The sequence below is a fragment of the Oncorhynchus mykiss genome, chromosome 13, assembly GCF_057628025.1.
Source record: "Oncorhynchus mykiss isolate SJ-2025 chromosome 13, ASM5762802v1, whole genome shotgun sequence".
In the NCBI taxonomy this organism is placed as follows: domain Eukaryota; kingdom Metazoa; phylum Chordata; class Actinopteri; order Salmoniformes; family Salmonidae; genus Oncorhynchus; species Oncorhynchus mykiss.
In genome coordinates, this window is record NC_143034.1 from 65,801,282 (window position 1) to 65,823,908 (window position 22,627).

Below are 22,627 nucleotides of genomic sequence, written 5' to 3' on the forward strand. Positions count from 1 at the left end.
GACAATTCCTCCTTTAATTTACCTTCTGTGTTTGCCACGGGGCCAAGTTGTTAAACACGTTAACAGCCTGACCTTTTATCTCTGGCAGACAGATGTCGCGGGGTCGGCAAGGGTCATAATTGAATCTCTAACCGGCTCCACGGCGTACGTTGACTCCCTGTGACCGCGATCAATACTAACGTCCACTCTGGTGACATCAAGTTCAACAACCCCTGTCTGGCCCCCTGAGTCTGCCTAAGATGACATTTAACCCTTTATAGGATCCTACAGACAGACAGACAGACAGGCAGACAGGCAGACAGACAGACAGACAGACAGACAGACAGACAGACAGACAGACAGACAGACAGACAGACAGACAGACAGACAGACAGACAGAGAGAGCCTGGTAGCTACCAGGGGACATTGAATTATGAACGTCTGTAGAGGCCATGACACCCCCAGGAGTATTTTCCATAAGCCATGCTTAGTGTCTCTCTCTCCCCCTCCCTCTCTTCCTCCACGCCTCACCATGTACTTCATCATGATGTAGGCTGAGTCATTGTGCTTTGCTACTGTCGCCGTAAGGCACATCTCTGCCATAATCCATGTGGGTGACGTGAGTCCAGATGGTTATTTCATTGTGTGTACTCATGGGGGGCTGTCATCCCATTTATTATCAGAGTCATAGTTTTATGGTCATGTACAGTGCCTTGCGAAAGTATTCGGCCCCCTTGAACTTTGCGACCTTTTGCCACATTTCAGGCTTCAAACATAAAGATATAAAACTGTATTTTTTTTGTAAAAGAATCAACAACAAGTGGAACACAATCATGAAGTGGAACGACATTTATTGGATATTTCAAACTTTTTTAACAAATCAAAAACTGAAAAATTTGCCGTGCAAAATTATTCAGCCCCTTTACTTTCAGTGCAGCAAACTCTCTCCAGAAGTTCAGTGAGGATCTCTGAATGATCCAATGTTGACCTAAATGACTAATGATGATAAATACAATCCACCTGTGTGTAATCAAGTCTCCGTATAAATGCACCTGCACTGTGATAGTCTCAGAGGTCCGTTAAAAGCGCAGAGAGCATCATGAAGAACAAGGAACACACCAGGCAGGTCCGAGATACTGTTGTGAAGAAATTTAAAGCCGGATTTGGATACAAAAAGATTTCCCAAGCTTTAAACATCCCAAGGAGCACTGTGCAAGCGATAATATTGAAATGGAAGGAGTATCAGACCACTGCAAATCTACCAAGACCTGGCCGTCCCTCTAAACTTTCAGCTCATACAAGGAGAAGACTGATCAGAGATGCAGCCAAGAGGCCCATGATCACTCTGCATGAACTGTAGAGATCTACAGCTGAGGTGGGAGACTCTGTCCATAGGACAACAAAAGTATATTGCACAAATCTGGCCTTAATGGAAGAATGGCAAGAAGAAAGCCATTTCTTAAAGATATCCATAAAAAGTGTTGTTTAAAGTTTGCCACAAGCCACCTGGGAGACACACCAAACATGTGGAAGAAGGTGCTCTGGTCAGATGAAACCAAAATTGAACTTTTTGGCAACAATGCAAAACGTTATGTTTGGCGTAAAAGCAACACAGCTGAACACACCATCCCCACTGTCAAACATGGTGGTGGCAGCATCATGGTTTGGGCCTGCTTTTCTTCAGCAGGGACAGGGAAGACGGTTAAAATTGATGGAAAGATGGATGGAGCCAAATACAGGACCATTCCGGAAGAAAACCTGATGGAGTCTGCAAAAGACCTGAGACTGGGACGGAGATTTGTCTTCCAACAAGACAATGATCCAAAACATAAAGCAAAATCTACAATGGAATGGTTCAAAAATAAACATATCCAGGTGTTAGAATGGCCAAGTCAAAGTCCAGACCTGAATCCAATCGAGAATCTGTGGAAAGAACTGAAAACTGCTGTTCACAAATGCTCTCCATCCAACCTCACTGAGCTCGAGCTGTTTTGCAAGGGGGAATGGGAAAAAAATTCAGTCTCTCGATGTGCAAAACTGATAGAGACATACCCCAAGCGACTTACAGCTGTAATCGCAGCAAAAGGTGGCGCTACAAAGTATTAACTTAAGGGGGCTGAATAATTTTGCACGCCCAATTTTTCAGTTTTTGATTTGTTAAAAAAGTTTGAAATATCCTATAAATGTCGTTCCACTTCATGATTGTGTCCCACTTGTTGTTGATTCTTCACAAAAAAATACAGTTTTATATCTTTATGTTTGAAGCCTGAAATGTGGCAAAAGGTCGCAAAGTTCAAGGGGGCCGAATACTTTCGCAAGGCACTGTATATGATGTCTTCTGATAGACACATATTCATCTAAGCCTCTAAGCAACAGTATTTGTATCAGATGGGGTTTGCTTAGCCTGGGTGTGAATGGTAGATCAGAGCTAATGAGAGAGAGAGATATGGGTCCTTAGTGAGATCCAGATTTGGCTCGTTGCACAGTGAAATATTTGTCCGGCACTCTGATCGTATTTGTTTGTCTCTTGAGAGAGCGAGAGAAGGATGACAGAGATAAACTGGAAGTGGGGGATAGAGAAGTTTATCGTTATCATTCCAGCATGACTAAAATATTGACTTGTGGAGGTAATTGTCTTTTCCTACCCTACCAGATAGTAGATAGCATACAAGCCCATTGTAGCCTCCAATCTTCCATGCTGAGTCTCATTTTGTAGATTTGAATTGGCCCAGTTGGAATCATCACCTTAAGCTGCTAGAGAACCCTGTGGAATCCACTTAAACATCTATTTCATTCTTTGTTTGCAACAACAACAAGAAATAATATAGAAAAAGAAGGCATGGTGTGGAGTACTGCTGGTGTGTATGTGTGTGTTATGCAAATAGGAATGGAATGCTGGGCTGGCACAGAGAGCACTAACATGTTTGTAAGTGCTGGTGTATGATCAACATAAGATGTGTTGAAATTGTGCCCTCTGTAGGTGAAAAGTACATAACCAGCGAAGCATAAACATTGCACTTGCTCACATAACACATTAGGAACTAAACATTCTAAATCTTCAAAAGCTACAGAACTGTGAGCTCAAACACTGTATAGCTTTGCATTGCATTGCATTGCTTTCTTAGTAAGCAAGTCAGAAAGGGAGAGGAAGGAAGGCAAGGAAACAAGGAGGTAGAGAGAGGTTGGCCACGGTAGTTGTCATGGAAACGGCGAGGCGGAGCATGTGGCGCCTCTTTGAGTGGGACCAGTTTGTTATTGGAGGTCACGTGGCCAGTCGCTAGGGACAGATGCACGTCCTGTACCTCAGATTGAAGCGTCGCGAGCTGCTGCTATCGCTAGTTTGAACAAAATGGCTGCAGAGGCACCACTAACGAAAGCCCGTTGAACGGTAGGAATTATCATCGACGATGTTTTAATGGATATCTTGGAAATACCCCCTCTCCAAATATTGGATTTTGCAAGAATTTGCTCTCTTGGATTCCTCTATTTGCGAACATTTCACAGTCGCGTGCTGTAAAACATATTTTTTTTGCACTTTAAAAATGTCAGCTCATCAAAGACAAGGTAGGTTACTGAAAATGCATATGGTGTTCGTTTTTATATTTAGCTGAAAAAGTACACAAGTTGCACCGTTATACTTTATCTTGCTTGACATTAGCTAGCTTATTTGCTTAAATATCGCACTCTGCTGCCATTTCTTCCTTTCTCTGACACTTGCTCTATTTCACGTTGTTTCCTGAGATAATCAACATTTGCTTTGGTTGTTTGCAATTACATTCGAGACTAGAGAACACATTTCGAACCTAAAACTTTGCCAAATGGTTAGGACTACAGAGAGCTAACGGTAGCTGTATTGCTTTGCTACTGTAGCTTCTTGCTGCGATCGAATTATTGGTCTGTGATAAGGGTATCAAGGACAGAACATCGATTATTGTCATGCAAATTACACCTCAAATTGAATTCAAATTCACTAAAGCCCACAGTGGGAAATTAGGTAAAACGTATTGTATTTTCTAATCTTTTAACATAATTTATTTAGAGAAATATTTAAAGAGGGGCGGGGATTCGCATCCAAGCAAAGCGCCCTGATATGCGGCTGCAGCTTCCGATTGATAAACAGCATCAATTTATCAAAACAGTGCGTAATGCCTTCATGTTTGAGTATTGCAACATTGTTGGCAATTTTCTAAATTTGACTACCAAGGTCTTGTTTTTATTAAATCACTTCATTGTAATAACCATCTTTAAAATGTATTCATAAAAGGAAACCAAACTGATCTGAAATGCAAACATAATGCACACCGGGAGGAAAATGATCAGTATAGGTAGAAACAAGCAACTTTCATCGTGACATTTGCATTAACCAATGACATTTAATAATGGGCTTCAACAACATCCCACATGCGCATGCCGACTGGCATATGTGTTTGAAATGCTAAGCACATAGATCTATTCTAGAGTAAGCAGGTAGGCATTCGGTACTGCTGTGGTGATAAAATAGACAATGTAGTCAAATACAGATACAAAATGAGCTGGTTGGGGTTACAGGCAGGACTACTATCCAATGGGTTAGGGTTATGGGGGTAGTAATGGGGGTGGTTAAACAAATTAGCCAAGGAATTGCGGGCTCTATTTGAGGTTATACACATTTGAGATTAGAGTGGTTTGGAAGTCCATATTGGATCCTTTCCAATTCTCATGGCACTTCTGGTTAATTGTTTTGGCCCTGGTCTTGTCTAGAAGGGATACAGTATTTGTCCAAATTTACTTTTCGTTGCAGGTTAGGAGAATTGGGTTAGGGAAACAACTTTTGGCGTCAAATTTGACAAGCTGCATCCCATCTAGACATAACCTTTGGCCCTTGTGTGGTCGGAATACAGCCAATCAAATCTCTCTAGTCTAACCAAACAGACATGGCTGAAGCTGGGTCCACACTTACAAGCTTGGTTCTCTGCTTAAGCCTGCCATGTTTCTGTTGGTTGCTGATTTTTAAAAGGTAGCTACTAGCAAGTGATTTCCTCCTCTTGCTTTCTCTGACATGAATACACATGTATTGTTGATGGCAACTGCCTCCTGCTCTGGGCATGCAGTCATAATGGCTGGGCTGCCCTGGCATGAGTCTCCCAGAGAGGAAGGGGCTTGCCAGGCTGAAAGATGGGCCATGTTGCCAGAGTTGGAATGCGCTCCAGAGGAAGGTTGCTTTATTGTTCACAAGGCTTTGTTTATTTGAATAGAGACATGAAAGCACATGGTTATTTGTGAAAATGGGTAGACCCATCAGATGTTGCAGCAGTTTAGCTTATGCTAGTCAACACCCGTCCCTAGATGTGTTTATAGGAAGATGTCCCGTACCATTATTTCAGCGAGAGGGACTCCATGGCACAATGAGCTGTTCTTCTACAGTTGGAGTCCTTTGAACTGTCAAGATGTCATAATCTCTTTTTAATTGAAACACATTTTCTCTTCCTGTATCCCCTTATCCCTGTGACACCTGTCATTACACTGTCTTCACAGTCAGTTGACATCGACCACCTCACACACACTCTAATGCTCTGATTACTATACAGATCAGGTCTTAGGCCTGCACTCAGTTCCTCTCCTCAGCTCAGCATACACACAGTGGCCTGATGGTTAGGTTTCTGTGGCAGCTCTGGCAGTTTGGCTTACAGGGTAGTTGTTTGCCTTTGAAATGACTAACCTTGCTCTTTGTGAAATGCTCTGATGTCAAACTGTTTCTTAGAGATAGGTTTACATGTTTTGACTTTGCATGCCACACTATTGGCTAACCAGGACAGGATCTCTGAGGTAATGGTTTTGATTGGCTCTATTTCTTACAAGTTAGCATTGTTGATAGTCCCAAATGATTCCCTGATCTGCCCCTCAGATTTGCCAGGCAAGGCCTCGAAGAAGAACACACACATATCAACAACTCAAGAACTGTCAGAAGAATCCATGTTGTTATTAATCAGGTCTGAATAAGTACAAAGAGATCGAAGCACAGATCAGCATAACTAAAGCATATCACTCTCCTAGTCCCAACTCAGCAGTTTGGTCCTCAGGCGTTCTCTAAGCAGCCAGAAAGGCAAATTCATTCTTGATAATTGAGTGCCATACAAGTGGATGTACCAGGCTGAATATGAAGTATAGTGTACGCCTAAGTGAGGAAAAGCCTTGATCCACAGCCTCTTCACATGAATCACTTAATCTGATTCTGAATACCTCCAACACCCAGCAGGTTCTGTCGCTAACTAGTCATTAGCTCAACTCTATTAAACATCTTTTTGTTGATGATCTAAAGAGTGGACCTTTTCATTCTTTGTTGTGGGTTTCATATGTTAGTGTAACTAAGAAGTCAACAGCCAGTCTGTTTGATTTGACAGATAGCCTTGCAATAGGTTGTCGTTTGCGTTCAGCTCACACACTGAATTGCAAATTCGTAAAGTTGTGCAGACTTGCAAGGGAAATATCAGTTTGGGAAGGAACCACACTGGAAGATTTTCTCCCCACTACCCACTATTAGAATCTCTCTGTTCTAGATTAAACATCGATCTCAGTGGGAGATGTCCTAGTGATTTTATAACTGCAAATTCAAAGAGATGTGCAAGCTGGCAATGGAAATATCACAGTCTGAAACCCCCACTTTGAGATATTCTCCAAGATATCCTAGTGAATTCATGAATGGATATGGACGCCCATCCTCCCAACTAGGCTACCAGACCTGAAACGGAATGGACGCCATATCTTTTGATAAGATGTAGACTAGACCTCTGAAGCACAATCCTTCTGTTTCCTTATAAACAACTCATTCCCTTTATAATGTCATCGTTGTCTTTTGCCCTATTACGGCCAGCAGTCATTCAATGGCACCATGTTGGTAAACGTTAGGCCAGGTTTAACGAGCCATGAAGCTGGCGCTGGGGCTTTTCTCTCTGCTAACGCATGTTCACTCCCAGAGGGGCTGAGCTCTGGGGCAGAACACTTGTCATTCTCCAAGTAGACCTAAATGAGGCAAAGGGGAGATTATTGAAAGGCCCTTGAAGTGAACAGTAGGGTTTGTCCCCCTGAGGTCTGACTGAAGGCTTGGCTTTCTGCTTTCGTAGACTTCTGAAGAGAGGCCCACTTGAGGTGACCAATTTGTGAGTCATCCACTGATTCCACTCTCTAACGGCCTCTCAAGCCCAGTGTCAGTACTTAAATAGACTTTATATCCTTTAGCCTTGTATGTAAAAATATTTAGTATAATATATATATATATATATATATAATTTTTAATTACACTAAGAAATGCAGACTAGGCTACTTGGCCAAAGTGGGCCATTGAACATGTTAATGGCAGTTAGCTCATCAGTTGGACCTTCAGCAAGTCTAGCAAGTTGTTTTTTATTGAATTTACACAAAGTTCTGGAGTTCTTCTTCACCTGCTTCAGTAAAAATTGTTCCTGACTGCCCAGCCCTGCACAAAGACGGCATTTATTACGTTGATCGGTCTTAATTTAGTCTTCTTGCTACGTGAGTTTCCCTTCACATACGGCCCTTTCACCTGCTGGATAATGGCTTTTTATGAAGATGAATGTGGAAACAGAGCAAGTGCCACGTGATTGGAGTCTAATAAGTTATTTTGTTGGGGACGTTCTGTGATCTATTGGAGCAATAAGTTGTTTGACCGGGCTCGTGAAACGGCTGCTCCGGTTACTGACGGAGAGGATGAAAGTCATCGGGAACTTCAACTGCTGGATCCTATCCATAGCTTTTATTTCTGGGGGCCTGCTAAGAGTGCCAGGAAGAGTGTAGCATCTGAAAAATCTCCTGGCCAGAGCATTAGCATGACTTCATAGACAATAGCTTCTAGTTCTTTGAAGCGGGAGATCATCTTCGCTATGTTAGAGGAATATCATCATCTATTGCCCAGTTGTTGTTTTTTCTCTTTTCTTATGCAGTACCACTCAAACGTTTGGACACACCTACTCAATGCTGTTATCAAGGCAAAGAGTGGCTACTTTGAAGAATCTCAAATATAAAATATATTTGAATGTGTTATTTCATAGTTTTTATGTCTTCACTATTATTCTACAATGTAGAAAATAGTAAAAATAAAGAAAAACCCTTTAATGAGTAGGTGTGTGTGTGTGTGTGTGTGTGTGTGTGTATAGATACTTCTCTCTCACACACATACGTGTTTGTTTCATGAGCTAAAATTAAAGATCCCGGAAATGTTCCATACGCACAAAAAGCATATTTCTCCAATTTTGTGGACAAAAACGTTTACATCCCTATTAGTGAGCTTTTCTCCTTTTGCCATGATAATCCATCCACTTGACGTGTGTGGCATATCAAGAAACTGATTAAACAGCATGATCGTTACATAGGTGCACCTTGTGCTGGCTACAATAAGGCCCCTCTAAAAAGTGCAATTTTGACACACAACAATGCCACATATGTCTCAAGTTTAGGGAGCGTGCAATTGGCATACTAACTGCAGGAATGTCCACGAGTTGTTGCCTCAAGTCGTTTTAGAGAATTTGTTAGTAGGTCCAATCGGCCTCACAACCGCAGACCACGTGTAACCGCCCAGGACCTCCACACCTGGCTTCTTCACCTGTGAGATCGTCTGAGAACAGCCACATTTAGTCATTTTAAGTCCCACCCTTCAGCTACCATCAACCCCTGCCATCTATCTCTGAACACCATCCAGTTTCTATTTGCCATATATTTTTCAGATGTGATGTTTCACAAATGTTCTGAACCTTTCTTTTCTCATAGTTTCTACAGATTGTAAATTAAAGAAACATTTTTGTTCAGATTATTATTATGTTATTGGTTAATTGACTATGACATTTCAAATCACCCAGCAGTGCTATTTGCAGAGTTGGCTCCAGGTAAATTCTTCAGCCATTCCTGAACCTGCAACCAAAAACAAGCTACATATTTGACAGTACCAAAACAAGTGCTCTAATGATTCTCTCTCTTCGCAGCAAAGTCTGCAGTGCTGGGATGGTTGTATCACCCATTGATATAACATTTAATTGGTAATTGACATTTAACATTTAATTGGCAAGAATTTTGTATAATTTAAATTGAAAAACCAAAGTTTTGCGTATCATTTCATAAACCATGTGCCATGGAATCGGTACATCGAGAATCTCCTCTCAACTATCTTGCAATCTATATGGCACAGCGGTCACTTTGTTGTTGTCCTGAAATGAAACTGATATACTTTTTATCACCATTTAAAAAACAAAACAAATTTTGGTATTTAATGCAGGGCCGACAGACAAGTTCCTTACCTTCTCCCCTTCCAAGTGCTTTTTCCATTGTTGTGGTAATGCTGCAATTAGTTGGTTTTAATTTTAGATTGAGAAGACATTTGTGTTAGCTGCATGTGTGACAAGTCAACTAGTCCTATAATTTGTAATTTTATAATTTATTTTCAAATTCTATATTTTTTTGATCAATTAGTATATTTGAGTTTAACCATAGTATTTGTTGTAATATTTGTTCTGTCTTTTCTGGTGGATTAAACTGAAATTGCAACCAGCTTTCTATTGCTTGTTTTAAAAATAGACATATTTTGGAGATTTCATTTTCAAATAATAGGAAGAGAGCGGTTGTAATTGGGGGAAAAGGCCATTCTTGAACATGGGGTGAGCCATTCTTACTAAGCTGCTAGAGAACCAGTTTGAATTTATGTGTAGTTGTTGTATGATTAAAGTGTAGTTGTTGTATAATTTAAGTGTAGTTGTTGTATGATTGAAGCCTTTAGTGAGATTTATTATTGAATCGTTTATGCTCTCCAAATTAATATTCATTATAATTTTGTCTGGCTTGCCATTCCAAATAAAATATAATGAACCCATTTGTATAAGAGATTCTCCAAAATGGAAATATTCCAAGCTTTTATGTATAAATTCCAGTCATACTTTATCAAAAGCCTTTTTCAAATTCCGCTGTGAATACCAGCCTGGTTTCCCAGATTTCTTTAATTTAACTGTCTTTGTTTGGCAGATGGATGGAGAATTTTAAGCAGTGTTTTGGGATAGCCGAAGGGCTCCAATGTGGCACATCAGATCTCGTTTTCCAGAGTGTTTTGGGAAGTTGCGGTCTGTCTTCCTAATGTACGATCGTGCCGAGCAGAGGGGCTGCAGTCTGATTCCGCCATTGCGGCTGCTGCGGTTGCTAGCGAGCAAGCAACCCTTCTCCCAGGGGCTCAGCAGCCTCGCTCTTATTTGTCTTGCAGTGCTGGCATTCCTGGCTCTGTGCCAAGTGACTATCGACTGTCGCAAGCCCCCTTCCCCCCACCGAGCGCACACCCACCACCTCTCCCCTTCCTTGTATGTGTTCTCACATACACCCACCACCTCCCCCTTCCTTGTATGTGTTCTCACACCCACCACCTCCCCCCTTCCTTGTATGTGTTCTCACACCCACCACCTCCCCCCTTCCTTGTATGTGTTCTCACACCCACCACCTCTCCCCTTCCTTGTATGTGTTCTCACACCCACCACCTCCCCCTTCCTTGTATGTGTTCTCACATACACCCACCACCTCCCCCTTCCTTGTATGTGTTCTCACATACACCCACCACCTCCCCCCTTCCTTGTATGTGTTCTCACATACACCCACCACCTCCCCCCTTCCTTGTATGTGTTCTCACATACACCCACCACCTCCCCCTTCCTTGTATGTGTTCTCACATACACCCACCACCTCCCCCTTCCTTGTATGTGTTCTCACACCCACCACCTCCCCCTTCCTTGTATGTGTTCTCACATACACCCACCACCTCCCCCTTCCTTGTATGTGTTCTCACACCCACCACCTCCCCCCTTCCTTGTATGTGTTCTCACACCCACCACCTCCCCCTTCCTTGTATGTGTTCTCACACCCACCACCTCCCCCCTTCCTTGTATGTGTTCTCACACCCACCACCTCCCCCCTTCCTTGTATGTGTTCTCACACCCACCACCTCCCCCTTCCTTGTATGTGTTCTCACATACACCCACCACCTCCCCCCTTCCTTGTATGTGTTCTCACATACACCCACCACCTCCCCCTTCCTTGTATGTGTTCTCACACCCACCACCTCCCCCCTTCCTTGTATGTGTTCTCACACCCACCACCTCCCCCCTTCCTTGTATGTGTTCTCACACACACCCACCACCTCCCCCTTCCTTGTATGTGTTCTCACACCCACCACCTCCCCCTTCCTTGTATGTGTTCTCACATACACCCACCACCTCCCCCTTCCTTGTATGTGTTCTCACATACACCCACCACCTCCCCCTTCCTTGTGTGTGTTCTCACATACACCCACCACCTCCCCCTTCCTTGTATGTGTTCTCACACCCACCACCTCCCCCCTTCCTTGTATGTGTTCTCACACCCACCACCTCCCCCCTTCCTTGTATGTGTTCTCACATACACCCACCACCTCCCCCCTTCCTTGTATGTGTTCTCACATACACCCACCACCTCCCCCTTCCTTGTATGTGTTCTCACATACACCCACCACCTCCCCCCTTCCTTGTATGTGTTCTCACATACACCCACCACCTCCCCCCTTCCTTGTATGTGTTCTCACACCCACCACCTCCCCCTTCCTTGTATGTGTTCTCACACCCACCACCTCCCCCTTCCTTGTATGTGTTCTCACACCCACCACCTCCCCCTTCCTTGTATGTGTTCTCACACCCACCACCTCCCCCCTTCCTTGTATGTGTTCTCACATACACCCACCACCTCCCCCTTCCTTGTATGTGTTCTCACACCCACCACCTCCCCCTTCCTTGTATGTATTCTCACACACCCACCACCTCCCCCCTTCCTTGTATGTGTTCTCACATACACCCACCACCTCCCCCTTCCTTGTATGTGTTCTCACACCCACCACCTCCCCCTTCCTTGTATGTGTTCTCACACACCCACCACCTCCCCCTTCCTTGTATGTGTTCTCACACCCACCACCTCCCCCTTCCTTGTATGTGTTCTCACACACCCACCACCTCCCCCTTCCTTGTATGTGTTCTCACATACACCCACCACCTCCCCCTTCCTTGTATGTGTTCTCACACCCACCACCTCCCCCCTTCCTTGTATGTGTTCTCACACCCACCACCTCCCCCCTTCCTTGTATGTGTTCTCACACCCACCACCTCCCCCCTTCCTTGTATTTGTTCTCACACCCACCACCTCCCCCCTTCCTTGTATGTGTTCTCACATACACCAGAGTGTGGATATCAAAAGCAACCTGCACCCCCACCTCCCCCCCTTCCCACCTTCCCACCCCATCATACCATTACCCTCTTTATTGTACGGTCCTTCCTCTACCCTCTCTCTGATTGCCTTTTGTCCGCCTTTGTTCCCAGAAGCAGTCTGGTTTAATAGACATCACTTCTCTAATCCTCTTGTTGTGTTTTAGTGGTTCTATCCTCCAGCACCTCAAGAAGCAGCATCAAGCTCAAGGCTGTACGTTTAGCTTATCAATCACTGTCTTCCTGCTCCAAACTGACTGCTGGCTGGCACTGCATCAATGTCCATGTCAGTCATTCAACCCTCTCACAGTCAAAACAACTCATTTTCTTCAACGTTTCTCTCATTTAGGTACCTTATTTTGGCATTTCTTGGGGATCCACCTCCCTAGACCACGCACGCTCTCTCACACGCGCACACACACACACATACACACACACACACACACACACACACTAGGGCTGCACAATTAATCAGATTCACATTGAAATTGCAATATGGATATTTTGAAAGGCATCTCAGCCCAGTGTAACGGACGTTTTTATAGTTATTTTCCTCTTGCAGTGGCTTCCCCCCCACACCAAGCAGCACCGTTCCTCCTCCTCGCTGTTAGTTACTATATGTTTTTATAGTTATTTTCCTCTTGCAGTGGCTTCCCCCCCACACCAAGCAGCACCGTTCCTCCTCCTCGCTGTTAGTTACTATATGTTTTTATAGTTATTTTCCTCTTGCAGTGGCTTCCCCCCCACACCAAGCAGCACCGTTCCTCCTCCTCGCTGTTAGTTACTATATGTTTTTATAGTTATTTTCCTCTTGCAGTGGCTTCCCCCACACACCAAGCAGCACCGTTCCTCCTCCTCGCTGTTAGTTACTATATGTTTTTATAGTTATTTTCCTCTTGCAGTGGCTTCTCCCACACCAAGCAGCACCGTTCCTCCTCCTCCTCGCTGTTAGTTACTATATGTTTTTATAGTTATTTTCCTCTTGCAGTGGCTTCCCCCCCACACCAAGCAGCACCGTTCCTCCTCCTCGCTGTTAGTTACTATATGTTTTTATAGTTATTTTCCTCTTGCAGTGGCTTCCCCCCCACACCAAGCAGCACCGTTCCTCCTCCTCGCTGTTAGTTACTATATGTTTTTATAGTTATTTTCCTCTTGCAGTGGCTTCCCCCACACACCAAGCAGCACCGTTCCTCCTCCTCCTCGCTGTTAGTTACTATATGTTTTTATAGTTATTTTCCTCTTGCAGTGGCTTCCCCCACACCAAGCAGCACCGTTCCTCCTCCTCCTCGCTGTTAGTTACTATATGTTTTTATAGTTATTTTCCTCTTGCAGTGGCTTCCCCCACACACCAAGCAGCACCGTTCCTCCTCCTCGCTGTTAGTTACTATATGTTTTTATAGTTATTTTCCTCTTGCAGTGGCTTCCCCCACACACCAAGCAGCACCGTTCCTCCTCCTCGCTGTTAGTTACTATATGTTTTTATAGTTATTTTCCTCTTGCAGTGGCTTCCCCCCCACACCAAGCAGCACCGTTCCTCCCCCTCCTCGCTGTTAGTTACTATATGTTTTTATAGTTATTTTCCTCTTGCAGTGGCTTCTCCCACACACCAAGCAGCACCGTTCCTCCTCCTCCTCGCTGTTAGTTACTATATGTTTTTATAGTTATTTTCCTCTTGCAGTGGCTTCCCCCACACACCAAGCAGCACCGTTCCTCCTCCTCCTCGCTGTTAGTTACTGTATGTTTTTATAGTTATTTTCCTCTTGCAGTGGCTTCTCCCACACCAAGCAGCACCGTTCCTCCTCCTCCTCGCTGTTAGTTACTGTATGTTTTTATAGTTATTTTCCTCTTGCAGTGGCTTCCCCCACACCAAGCAGCACCGTTCCTCCTCCTCGCTGTTAGTTACTATATGTTTTTATAGTTATTTTCCTCTTGCAGTGGCTTCCCCCCCACACCAAGCAGCACCGTTCCTCCTCCTCGATGTTAGTTACTATATGTTTTTATAGTTATTTTCCTCTTGCAGTGGCTTCCCCCCCACACCAAGCAGCACCGTTCCTCCCCCTCCTCGCTGTTAGTTACTATATGTTTTTATAGTTATTTTCCTCTTGCAGTGGCTTCCCCCACACACCAAGCAGCACCGTTCCTCCTCCTCCTCGCTGTTAGTTACTATATGTTTTTATAGTTATTTTCCTCTTGCAGTGGCTTCCCCCACACACCAAGCAGCACCGTTCCTCCTCCTCCTCGCTGTTAGTTACTATATGTTTTTATAGTTATTTTCCTCTTGTAGTGGCTTCCCCCACACACCAAGCAGCACCGCTCCTCCTCCTCCTCGCTGTTAGTTACTATATGTTTTTATAGTTATTTTCCTCTTGCAGTGGCTTCCCCCACACACCAAGCAGCACCGTTCCTCCTCCTCGCTGTTAGTTACTATATGTTTTTATAGTTATTTTCCTCTTGCAGTGGCTTCCCCCACACCAAGCAGCACCGTTCCTCCTCCTCGCTGTTAGTTACTATATGTTTTTATAGTTATTTTCCTCTTGCAGTGGCTTCCCCCACACACCAAGCAGCACCGTTCCTCCTCCTCCTCGCTGTTAGTTACTATATGTTTTTATAGTTATTTTCCTCTTGCAGTGGCTTCCCCCACACCAAGCAGCACCGTTCCTCCTCCTCGCTGTTAGTTACTATATGTTTTTATAGTTATTTTCCTCTTGCAGTGGCTTCCCCCACACCAAGCAGCACCGTTCCTCCTCCTCGCTGTTAGTTACTATATGTTTTTATAGTTATTTTCCTCTTGCAGTGGCTTCCCCCACACCAAGCAGCATCGTTCCTCCTCCTCGCTGTTAGTTACTATATGTTTTTATAGTTATTTTCCTCTTGCAGTGGCTTCTCCCACACACCAAGCAGCACCGTTCCTCCTCCTCGCTGTTAGTTACTATATGTTTTTATAGTTATTTTCCTCTTGCAGTGGCTTCCCCCACACCAAGCAGCACCGTTCCTCCTCCTCCTCGCTGTTAGTTACTATATGTTTTATAGTTATTTTCCTCTTGCAGTGGCTTCCCCCCCACACCAAGCAGCACCGTTCCTCCTCCTCGCTGTTAGTTACTATATGTTTCTATAGTTATTTTCCTCTTGCAGTGGCTTCCCCCACACACCAAGCAGCACCGTTCCTCCTCCTCGCTGTTAGTTACTATATGTTTTTATAGTTATTTTCCTCTTGCAGTGGCTTCCCCCACACCAAGCAGCACCGTTCCTCCTCCTCGCTGTTAGTTACTATATGTTTTTATAGTTATTTTCCTCTTGCAGTGGCTTCCCCCCCACACCAAGCAGCACCGTTCCTCCTCCTCGCTGTTAGTTACTATATGTTTTTATAGTTATTTTCCTCTTGCAGTGGCTTCCCCCCCACACCAAGCAGCACCGTTCCTCCCCCTCCTCGCTGTTAGTTACTATATGTTTTTATAGTTATTTTCCTCTTGCAGTGGCTTCTCCCACACACCAAGCAGCACCGTTCCTCCTCCTCCTCGCTGTTAGTTACTATATGTTTTTATAGTTATTTTCCTCTTGCAGTGGCTTCCCCCACACACCAAGCAGCACCGTTCCTCCTCCTCCTCGCTGTTAGTTACTGTATGTTTTTATAGTTATTTTCCTCTTGCAGTGGCTTCTCCCACACCAAGCAGCACCGTTCCTCCTCCTCCTCGCTGTTAGTTACTGTATGTTTTTATAGTTATTTTCCTCTTGCAGTGGCTTCCCCCACACCAAGCAGCACCGTTCCTCCTCCTCGCTGTTAGTTACTATATGTTTTTATAGTTATTTTCCTCTTGCAGTGGCTTCCCCCCCACACCAAGCAGCACCGTTCCTCCTCCTCGATGTTAGTTACTATATGTTTTTATAGTTATTTTCCTCTTGCAGTGGCTTCCCCCCCACACCAAGCAGCACCGTTCCTCCCCCTCCTCGCTGTTAGTTACTATATGTTTTTATAGTTATTTTCCTCTTGCAGTGGCTTCCCCCACACACCAAGCAGCACCGTTCCTCCTCCTCCTCGCTGTTAGTTACTATATGTTTTTATAGTTATTTTCCTCTTGCAGTGGCTTCCCCCACACACCAAGCAGCACCGTTCCTCCTCCTCCTCGCTGTTAGTTACTATATGTTTTTATAGTTATTTTCCTCTTGTAGTGGCTTCCCCCACACACCAAGCAGCACCGCTCCTCCTCCTCCTCGCTGTTAGTTACTATATGTTTTTATAGTTATTTTCCTCTTGCAGTGGCTTCCCCCACACACCAAGCAGCACCGTTCCTCCTCCTCGCTGTTAGTTACTATATGTTTTTATAGTTATTTTCCTCTTGCAGTGGCTTCCCCCACACCAAGCAGCACCGTTCCTCCTCCTCGCTGTTAGTTACTATATGTTTTTATAGTTATTTTCCTCTTGCAGTGGCTTCCCCCACACACCAAGCAGCACCGTTCCTCCTCCTCCTCGCTGTTAGTTACTATATGTTTTTATAGTTATTTTCCTCTTGCAGTGGCTTCCCCCACACCAAGCAGCACCGTTCCTCCTCCTCGCTGTTAGTTACTATATGTTTTTATAGTTATTTTCCTCTTGCAGTGGCTTCCCCCACACCAAGCAGCACCGTTCCTCCTCCTCGCTGTTAGTTACTATATGTTTTTATAGTTATTTTCCTCTTGCAGTGGCTTCCCCCACACCAAGCAGCATCGTTCCTCCTCCTCGCTGTTAGTTACTATATGTTTTTATAGTTATTTTCCTCTTGCAGTGGCTTCTCCCACACACCAAGCAGCACCGTTCCTCCTCCTCGCTGTTAGTTACTATATGTTTTTATAGTTATTTTCCTCTTGCAGTGGCTTCCCCCACACCAAGCAGCACCGTTCCTCCTCCTCCTCGCTGTTAGTTACTATATGTTTTATAGTTATTTTCCTCTTGCAGTGGCTTCCCCCCCACACCAAGCAGCACCGTTCCTCCTCCTCGCTGTTAGTTACTATATGTTTCTATAGTTATTTTCCTCTTGCAGTGGCTTCCCCCACACACCAAGCAGCACCGTTCCTCCTCCTCGCTGTTAGTTACTATATGTTTTTATAGTTATTTTCCTCTTGCAGTGGCTTCCCCCACACCAAGCAGCACCGTTCCTCCTCCTCGCTGTTAGTTACTATATGTTTTTATAGTTATTTTCCTCTTGCAGTGGCTTCCCCCCCACACCAAGCAGCACCGTTCCTCCTCCTCGCTGTTAGTTACTATATGTTTTTATAGTTATTTTCCTCTTGCAGTGGCTTCCCCCCCACACCAAGCAGCACCGTTCCTCCCCCTCCTCGCTGTTAGTTACTATATGTTTTTATAGTTATTTTCCTCTTGCAGTGGCTTCTCCCACACACCAAGCAGCACCGTTCCTCCTCCTCCTCGCTGTTAGTTACTATATGTTTTTATAGTTATTTTCCTCTTGCAGTGGCTTCCCCCACACCAAGCAGCACCGTTCCTCCTCCTCGATGTTAGTTACTATATGTTTTTATAGTTATTTTCCTCTTGCAGTGGCTTCCCCCCCACACCAAGCAGCACCGTTCCTCCCCCTCCTCGCTGTTAGTTACTATATGTTTTTATAGTTATTTTCCTCTTGCAGTGGCTTCCCCCACACACCAAGCAGCACCGTTCCTCCTCCTCCTCGCTGTTAGTTACTATATGTTTTTATAGTTATTTTCCTCTTGCAGTGGCTTCCCCCACACACCAAGCAGCACCGTTCCTCCTCCTCCTCGCTGTTAGTTACTATATGTTTTTATAGTTATTTTCCTCTTGTAGTGGCTTCCCCCACACACCAAGCAGCACTGCTCCTCCTCCTCCTCGCTGTTAGTTACTATATGTTTTTATAGTTATTTTCCTCTTGCAGTGGCTTCCCCCACACACCAAGCAGCACCGTTCCTCCTCCTCGCTGTTAGTTACTATATGTTTTTATAGTTATTTTCCTCTTGCAGTGGCTTCCCCCACACACCAAGCAGCACCGTTCCTCCTCCTCGCTGTTAGTTACTATATGTTTTTATAGTTATTTTCCTCTTGCAGTGGCTTCCCCCACACCAAGCAGCACCGTTCCTCCTCCTCGCTGTTAGTTACTATATGTTTTTATAGTTATTTTCCTCTTGCAGTGGCTTCCCCCACACCAAGCAGCACCGTTCCTCCTCCTCGCTGTTAGTTACTATATGTTTTTATAGTTATTTTCCTCTTGCAGTGGCTTCCCCCACACCAAGCAGCATCGTTCCTCCTCCTCGCTGTTAGTTACTATATGTTTTTATAGTTATTTTCCTCTTGCAGTGGCTTCTCCCACACACCAAGCAGCACCGTTCCTCCTCCTCGCTGTTAGTTACTATATGTTTTTATAGTTATTTTCCTCTTGCAGTGGCTTCCCCCACACCAAGCAGCACCGTTCCTCCTCCTCCTCGCTGTTAGTTACTATATGTTTTATAGTTATTTTCCTCTTGCAGTGGCTTCCCCCCCACACCAAGCAGCACCGTTCCTCCTCCTCGCTGTTAGTTACTATATGTTTCTATAGTTATTTTCCTCTTGCAGTGGCTTCCCCCACACACCAAGCAGCACCGTTCCTCCTCCTCGCTGTTAGTTACTATATGTTTTTATAGTTATTTTCCTCTTGCAGTGGCTTCCCCCACACCAAGCAGCACCGTTCCTCCTCCTCGCTGTTAGTTACTATATGTTTTTATAGTTATTTTCCTCTTGCAGTGGCTTCCCCCCCACACCAAGCAGCACCGTTCCTCCTCCTCGCTGTTAGTTACTATATGTTTTTATAGTTATTTTCCTCTTGCAGTGGCTTCCCCCACACCAAGCAGCACCGTTCCTCCTCCTCCTCGCTGTTAGTTACTATATGTTTTATAGTTATTTTCCTCTTGCAGTGGCTTCCCCCACACACCAAGCAGCACCGTTCCTCCTCCTCGCTGTTAGTTACTATATGTTTTTATAGTTATTTTCCTCTTGCAGTGGCTTCCCCCACACCAAGCAGCACCGTTCCTCCTCCTCGCTGTTAGTTACTATATGTTTTTATAGTTATTTTCCTCTTGCAGTGGCTTCCCCCACACACCAAGCAGCACCGTTCCTCCTCCTTGCTGTTAGTTACTATATGTTTTTATAGTTATTTTCCTCTTGCAGTGGCTTCCCCCACACCAAGCAGCACCGTTCCTCCTCCTCGCTGTTAGTTACTATGTTTTTATAGTTATTTTCCTCTTGCAGTGGCTTCCCCCCCACACCAAGCAGCACCGTTCCTCCTCCTCGCTGTTAGTTACTATATGTTTTTATAGTTATTTTCCTCTTGCAGTGGCTTCCCCCCCACACCAAGCAGCACCGTTCCTCCCCCTCCTCGCTGTTAGTTACTATATGTTTTTATAGTTATTTTCCTCTTGCAGTGGCTTCCCCCCCACACCAAGCAGCACCGTTCCTCCTCCTCCTCACTGTTAGTTACTATATGTTTTTATAGTTATTTTCTTCTTGCAGTGGCTTCCCCCCCACACCAAGCAGCACCGTTCCTCCTCCTCCTCGCTGTTAGTTACTATATGTTTTTATAGTTATTTTCCTCTTGCAGTGGCTTCCCCCCCACACCAAGCAGCACCGTTCCTCCTCCTCGCTGTTAGTTACTATATGTTTTTATAGTTATTTTCCTCTTGCAGTGGCTTCCCCCCCACACCAAGCAGCACCGTTCCTCCTCCTCGCTGTTAGTTACTATATGTTTTTATAGTTATTTTCCTCTTGCAGTGGCTTCCCCCCCACACCAAGCAGCACCGTTCCTCCTCCTCGCTGTTAGTTACTATATGTTTTTATAGTTATTTTCCTCTTGCAGTGGCTTCCCCCACACACCAAGCAGCACCGTTCCTCCTCCTCCTTGCTGTTAGTTACTATATGTTTTTATAGTTATTTTCCTTTTGCAGTGGCTTCCCCCACACCAAGCAGCACCGTTCCTCCTCCTCCTCGCTGTTAGTTACTATATGTTTTTATAGTTATTTTCCTCTTGCAGTGGCTTCCCCCACATACCAAGCAGCACCGTTCCTCCTCCTCGCTGTTAGTTACTATATGTTTTTATAGTTATTTTCCTCTTGCAGTGGCTTCCCCCACACACCAAGCAGCACCGTTCCTCCTCCTCCTCGCTGTTAGTTACTATATGTTTTTATAGTTATTTTCCTCTTGCAGTGGCTTCCCCCACACCAAGCAGCACCGTTCCTCCTCCTCCTCGCTGTTAGTTACTATATGTTTTTATAGTTATTTTCCTCTTGCAGTGGCTTCCCCCACACCAAGCAGCACCGTTCCTCCTCCTCCTCCTCGCTGTTAGTTACTATATGTTTTTATAGTTATTTTCCTCTTGCAGTGGCTTCCCCCCCACACCAAGCAGCACCGTTCCTCCTCCTCCTTGCTGTTAGTTACTATATGTTTTTATAGTTATTTTCCTCTTGCAGTGGCTTCCCCCACACACCAAGCAGCACCGTTCCTCCTCCTCCTCGCTGTTAGTTACTGTATGTTTTTATAGTTATTTTCTTCTTGCAGTGGCTTCCCCCCCACACCAAGCAGCACCGTTCCTCCTCCTTGCTGTTAGTTACTATATGTTTTTATAGTTATTTTCCTCTTGCAGTGGCTTCCCCCACACACCAAGCAGCACCGTTCCTCCTCCTCCTCGCTGTTAGTTACTATATGTTTTTATAGTTATTTTCCTCTTGCAGTGGCTTCCCCCCCACACCAAGCAGCACCGTTCCTCCTCCTCGCTGTTAGTTACTATATGCTTTTATAGTTATTTTCCTCTTGCAGTGGCTTCCCCCCCACACCAAGCAGCACCGTTCCTCCTCCTCCTCGCTGTTAGTTACTATATGTTTTTATAGTTATTTTCCTCTTGCAGTGGCTTCCCCCACACCAAGCAGCACCGTTCCTCCTCCTCGCTGTTAGTTACTATATGTTTTTATAGTTATTTTCCTCTTGCAGTGGCTTCCCCCACACCAAGCAGCACCGTTCCTCCTCCTCCTCGCTGTTAGTTACTATATGTTTTTATAGTTATTTTCCTCTTGCAGTGGCTTCCCCCACACCAAGCAGCACCGTTCCTCCTCCTCCTCGCTGTTAGTTACTATATGTTTTTATAGTTATTTTCCTCTTGCAGTGGCTTCCCCCACACCAAGCAGCACCGTTCCTCCTCCTCGCTGTTAGTTACTATATGTTTTTATAGTTATTTTCCTCTTGCAGTGGCTTCCCCCACACCAAGCAGCACCGTTCCTCCTCCTTGCTGTTAGTTACTATATGTTTTTATAGTTATTTTCCTCTTGCAGTGGCTTCCCCCCCACACCAAGCAGCACCGTTCCTCCTCCTCGCTGTTAGTTACTATATGTTTTTATAGTTATTTTCCTCTTGCAGTGGCTTCCCCCCCACACCAAGCAGCACCGTTCCTCCTCCTCCTCGCTGTTAGTTACTATATGTTTTTATAGTTATTTTCCTCTTGCAGTGGCTTCCCCCACACCAAGCAGCACCGTTCCTCCTCCTCGCTGTTAGTTACTATATGTTTTTATAGTTATTTTCCTCTTGCAGTGGCTTCCCCCACACACCAAGCAGCACCGTTCCTCCTCCTCCTCGCTGTTAGTTACTATATGTTTTTATAGTTATTTTCCTCTTGCAGTGGCTTCCCCCACACACCAAGCAGCACCGTTCCTCCTCCTCCTCGCTGTTAGTTACTATATGTTTTTATAGTTATTTTCCTCTTGCAGTGGCTTCCCCCACACACCAAGCAGCACCGTTCCTCCTCCTCCTCGCTGTTAGTTACTATATGTTTTTATCGTTATTTTCCTCTTGCAGTGGCTTCCTCCCCACACCAAGCAGCACCGTTCCTCCTCCTCGCTGTTAGTTACTATATGTTTTTATAGTTCCTCTTGCAGTGGCTTCCCCCACACACCAAGCAGCACCGTTCCTCCTCCTCGCTGTTAGTTACTATATGTTTGCATGCTGTTCTGTTGGGTCAAATGCAGTCAACCGATTGTTCCAAACAAGAACGATGCTGCTTTCAACTTCCCTTCTTAAATAAGTCATTCTCTTTCTATGATTCCGGCAGTTCATCCAACTGATTTGATCTTTGTTCCACGTCAAATTGCAATCGTAATATTTGGTTTAAAAAAAATGAAAGTCCTTGTTTCACGGTCCTTTTACCAGAGTTGTCTTGCACAAGGACCAACTGATCCCGAACAGAAATGAATCTGGACAGTTTCCAGTATGTGTAGCCTAAGTCTATGTTTTCCGGCTCAGCCTGTGCCTAGACAGACAGCAGTTTAGATCAGCTGGGCCATCACTCCATTCCTCTGATACTATGTGACACTAGCATGGTGCATCAATGTTGAATGGAGACCGTGGCTATATTTAGCCATCAGCTGTAGCTAGGCTTAATAGC

General features: G+C 44.7%; 1 protein-coding gene across 14 annotated transcripts in view; it reads left to right on the plus strand.

Annotated features, from left to right (window-relative positions):
• The first annotated feature begins 3,225 nt into the window (after positions 1-3,225).
• The window catches only part of LOC110514101 (trinucleotide repeat-containing gene 6C protein), an 83,995-nt gene continuing 64,593 nt past the window's right edge, over positions 3,226-22,627 (plus strand). For all 14 annotated transcript variants that reach the window (XM_090197205.1, XM_090197206.1, XM_090197207.1 and 11 more), the window contains exon 1: positions 3,226-3,543. The gene's annotated coding sequence lies outside the window, so the exon portion shown is untranslated. The remainder of the gene's footprint in view (positions 3,544-22,627) is intronic.